Source organism: Acinonyx jubatus, unplaced genomic scaffold, assembly GCF_027475565.1.
Source record: "Acinonyx jubatus isolate Ajub_Pintada_27869175 unplaced genomic scaffold, VMU_Ajub_asm_v1.0 scaffold_103, whole genome shotgun sequence".
In the NCBI taxonomy this organism is placed as follows: Eukaryota; Metazoa; Chordata; class Mammalia; order Carnivora; family Felidae; genus Acinonyx; species Acinonyx jubatus.
Window position 1 is genome coordinate 1 of NW_026464022.1, and position 5,128 is coordinate 5,128.

General features: G+C 48.9%; 1 long non-coding RNA gene across 2 annotated transcripts; it reads right to left on the minus strand.

The window, feature by feature from the left end:
- Nucleotides 1-33: 33 nt before the first annotated feature.
- On the minus strand, nucleotides 34-2,443 carry LOC113597872 (uncharacterized). 2 transcript variants are annotated; one of them, XR_008294848.1, is made up of 3 exons: nucleotides 2,300-2,443; nucleotides 1,423-1,561; nucleotides 34-389 (listed from the first exon to the last, which is right to left on the minus strand). It is a non-coding gene; the product is annotated as an uncharacterized LOC113597872 (long non-coding RNA). The 2 variants fall into 2 exon arrangements; XR_008294849.1 differs by having other exon boundaries at nucleotides 1,423-1,558; nucleotides 2,300-2,428.
- Nucleotides 2,444-5,128: the final 2,685 nt, after the last annotated feature.

Here is a 5,128-nt window from a genome sequence, read left to right on the forward strand (position 1 = left end):
TAGGTCCTGCAGAGGCGTACAGAGACACAAGCAACCAGGAGAAGAGGGAGGCTGCAGCGCAGATGACTGGCAGGCCTGACGTCCATCCGCCGGTGGGCAACATCCCCACTACGGGGCGAGCCTGCCTGCAGCGACCCCGTAACACACACCACATCTGGGAGGGTCCTGCTCGCGAGGCACCCCAGAGATGGAGCTGGTGACAGGACCCAAAGAGAGCCCGCGGGACACGAGCTCTGCCCAGACACCCCTGACGCGACCTTGCCCCCTGTGAGAGCCGGCTGATCCTGTCCCGAGCCTCGTCAGCTGCGTGCTCCACCAAGGCCAGCACGTGCTCCTCTGCCGTGCTGTCAGTCAGGCTGCAGGCATTTCCTTCCGGCTCAAACGTGCAGCTGCGAGGCAAGAACACCACACACGTCACCGGGGCACGTGCTGCTCCCACCTCACCACAGTCAGTCCCTACCACTCCCCAAGGTCACCATGGGCTGGGAGCAGGGGCACGAAGTACTCCTTGACCCTGTCCTCATGGCTGTAACTGCAGCAATACGCGAGGCCTCCACGAACAGCAAGGGAGACCCAAACGGCCGCTGGAGGTGTCTCGTGTCTCAGCTGCACACCTGAGTCGATCTAAGAGCAACCTGACGGCAACCTCACTACTCACAATGTCATTCGAGGCACCGTTGGAAAAAGAGGCAAACCTCCATGGAGCGTGGAGACACCAGAAACAAGGGTGAGCTGGGAGCACAGGTCATGAGGCAAAAGGGGCATCCCGAGGCTTCGGCAGGTGGCCTCAGACCCCCACACAGAGAAGAGCTTTATTTGAACAGCCAAGGGTCGCTGGGTACAGCACCCAACGGATGTGGTCTCTCCTGTGGAAGGTTCCAGAAGCATATGGACAGATTCCATCCAAGGAGCTGTGGGACCAAATTCTGCCTGCGGATCCCAAGCCTGCAAGAACCCCCCCCCCCCCGCCCAGGGTGGATGGCTGCAGGAGTTGGGGGGTCGGGTATGATGAGAATGAAGCCCCCCCCCCCAAAGCGTGTCACTTGCCTAACAGCACAGCTATGTCCCCCGCTCAGGGACAGCCAAGCCAGGCCACCAACAAGTGTCCTGCATAGGAGGGAACGTCTTCAGAGTGAAGGGCCAACAATCCCTGCAACACACATATGGGAACAGCAGTGTCACACCTGGAACAGAGCCTGCGTATGGCTGGCAGGGGCCGTCCAGCCCTTGTGCCCCCAGGTCCGTTAGCGTGACAAGGCCCGGCTGGTCCAGGTTGCCGGCCAGCTGCCTGGAAACACCTGAGACCAGAGCTCACACGCAGCCTCTGGGGACCAGGCTCCTTCCAGCAGGTAGGGTGGGGGTGGGGGGGTCCACGAGCTACTCCACAGACACGGGCGCCAGCACAGGCTCACCCTCACTCACATTCCTGAGGTGCGTTTCCCGATACCTGATAACTTCTCTACTTCCTTTTGGATTCCTTGGCAGTTTCAACTTGTACAGATGCTGCTTCAGGAACGAGCTCCTCCAAAGCCGTGTCTTCGTTGCCCAGAAGATCTGCCTGCTGAGAAAAATCCATGTCCTGCATAAACGACATGCTGTGCTTCAGAGCTAACAGCCGCTCCTAGAATCAAAAAGGACAGAGCAGCAGGCCTTTACCTCTGCCTCACAGCCGAGGCGCCATGGCGATGGGTTGGATGTGGACAGCCGCAGCCTCGCCTGGCCTAACAGCGGGCTCCCATGGCGCTACCGCGGCAGGTGTAGGTGGGAGTCAGCACCACAGGCGCGGCCGACTGGCTGGGAGCACTCGGGGCTGGCAGAGGGGGACGGGCCAGAGGGCACAGTGGCCCTCACCTCACCTACAGGCCGATCAGGTACAAGGCACTGGTCCTAGATGCGTGACACATGCAACCTGGCTCGTGGGACAGATCTGGGAAGCCACTCTGGATGGCCAAGACGTCCTGTCCGGACTCAGTGAGGCAGCCACGTAAAACAAATCACAGTCTGGCTGCAATCCATCAGACACCCACACTTAGATCAACAGATCCAGCACTTTCCACCAACCCTAAAGGAGACGTTCCAGCTGGCGCAGGAGCAGAGAGAGAGAGAGAGAGAGAGAGAGAGAGAGAGCACCTGGAGGGGAGGGTGGCCTGGGATGTGTACCCTAGAGCAGAAGCTCCGCGCCACTGCCAGTGATGGACTGGTGGAAGCATGTCAGTCAGTGGGGGTGGGGCTCTGTGTAGGCATCGAGACAGAGGGGAACTCACGTCTCTGTGGCTCCCTGCTGCCGTGGGTTTCTTACTTTGCTCATCTTAAAGCCTGCGTGAAGGATCTCCTTGGTCTACTTGTAGTACACGGTGTCTGGTCTGTTGTAGGTCATCGCGTTATCACACATCAGTTTGAAATCTGCCTGAAAGGGAAAAAAATAGAATCTGTCGAACTTGAACCACTAAGATGCCAGCCTCTGTCAAGAGGCTAAAACTGAGTGGCAAGCAACTAAACCAGGCTCTTCAGCTTCACAAATGGTTTTTAACGACTCTTTGAGGAAAGTTTCAGACCTTACAGTGAGAAGCCTGCCAAACCTAGAGCTTCCTCTTGAGCACGACACATGCTTGCTTTCTGTTTCTGTTGTTTTATTCTGAGAAAGAGAATGTGTGTGTGAGCAGGAGAGAGACAGAATCCCAAGCAGGTTCCACGCTGTCATCACAGAGCCTGACGTGGGGCCTGAACTCGCGAACCATGAGATCATGACCTAAGCCGAAACCAAGAATTGGACGCTTAACCGACGGAGCCTCCCAGCTGCCCCAACAGGTGCGCGTTCTAAGAACACCGCAGCTCCCTCTCTCCATCTCCAACTCCCCCGCTTTGGGAGAAATCAGATGTAAATAGGAACAAGAAGTGACAGCCAGGTCCTTTTAAGTAAAAGCTGAGGGATGAGCAGAGACCTGAGCACGTTCACGTCCTCTCTCTGGGATTTTGCCACAGAATTCAAAACTTGGTCTATCGGCGATTACTCTAATAGCATCAGCCAAAAGGCTTTCCGTAAGATAGGAAAATCTTGCTGAACAGCTTACATTAAAAGCAAGCTATTGGACATTTCCATATATCATCACCCCAACCAAATTACAGACAGCACACACCTGTCACAGGTGCGCTGGCCATGAGGACGCATAAGGACAGCTGAAGCCAGCCAGACCCTGACTGAACCCCAGCACTGGCCCCACGGCCAAGGTCCCCAGGGCTGGGCCTGTGGCCCTCAAGTCCCCACCCTCTGCAGGCCTTGATGTAGCAGTCTTGAGGACAAGGCAGAGGGGGGACACTGCTCACATCCAGGACTGTCACTGGGCAGCAGAGCAAACCAGCGCCCGACAAGGAAGGTGGAGGATTGAGGGCCGCCCGCCCCAGTACCCTTTCATGTGGCACAGCCTCTGAGGCTCAGCAAACACGCTCAGTCATGTCACCAGAAAATGACAGTGATAGAGCTAAGCCTTCCAAATTGAATAGAAACTAAGAAAGAAACCCGATGCCTTTTCCTAAATGACATCATTACCAAAGTGTCAAGCACTCATCTTGATCCGCCCCTGGTTTCAAAGCCAACAAACAATTCCTACCTCGCAGTTTTACCAAGAAACAGAGTTCAGAACTACACGCTAGAGAGTCATAGCGGCGGTGGTGGCGAGGTGGCATTGGCGGCGTGAGTAATTTATTAGGAATAGTATTATTAAGTGTTAGCATATAAATTTTATTATAATAAAATATATTAAAATAAAGATATTTCTGTAAAGAAAGAAACACCAAATAAGCTTCTTATGGAAAAATCACATAACATTAAGTAGGTAGTTTACAGCCATCCGATATGAATCCTGGGATATTCTCATTTCATACAAACAGAAGTTTTTAATTGTATGCAGAATATATGCACTAAGACCATTTTGTTAAGTATTTTCACTGAATACTCTACCTAAGTTATCAACTACATATCCCCTTAATTATAACAGGAAAAAAATTTACTTACAATAACTGTACAGTAAACATTGAATATAATATTAAGTATAAATATAATGCATAAATGTATGTTTTATTTCATAAAAACTGAAAATGAAAGTGAGGGATTCATGTCTGTTATATTCCTCAGTTTTCCCAATTTACAAATGCTTAAACAATCCTATCATACTGAGGATGATACTGAGGATCCACTAGATCAAATATTGATTCCCATTATAAGTAGAAATCATTTCAAAATACAATTATGATCACAAAATGAAAATTTTAGAACTTTATCCTACATAGATTTCTCTAAAGAATGGTTGGATTGACATCAGCTTCATTAGAAGACAACTTATGTTTAAAGCCATCATATCTTTCTATACTATTCTTCTTTTGCATCCTTAATCACTTGTATGATATATTCCTTTTGCTACATAACTAGCCGTCCCAAAGGACTTATTCTAATGGTACTCACCTGCATCCTTGAACATATATACCATCTTACACTGACTGTAAATAGCCAAACCACCTACTTTGTCAGTTCAGAGACAACAAATCAATGCATGATAAATAACACCATTCCACTTTGGACTAAAAAACAGGAGGTTAAAGTGTTTCCCATTATTGCTACCAAGAAAAAAAGAAAATTTTCTGCCTTTGAAAATAGGCGTTGACTTCTCTTGACAGAATGTAAGTTTATCTACAGAAAAGATCCACGAATTCTTAACACATTTTTTTCATAATAATATAGTCTGTCCTTTAAAAAATAAATGTAAGAAAAAACTGTATATATTCTCTATAACAAGTAGGTAAACCATTTCACATACCAACAAAGAGTTAAGTAGTGTGTATTTCTATACGCTACTGTATAGATATAGGTATATTCCTATATTGAGGTTCTTATAAGGCAGACAGATACACATATGAATACATATATCACAAGGTATTGTGCATTTACAATAGCATAGGAACAAACATAAAAAACAATAGCCATTAATTATGGTATGTCCCCATGGTGGTAGTAGATGGTGGGCAAGGGTGCTGAGAAAAAAGTATAAATGAAGAGAAAAAAGTGATGGATGAAATGGCATTTAAACCTGGTCTTGATAAGTGAGTAGAATCACAGTAGAAAGATGGATTATAA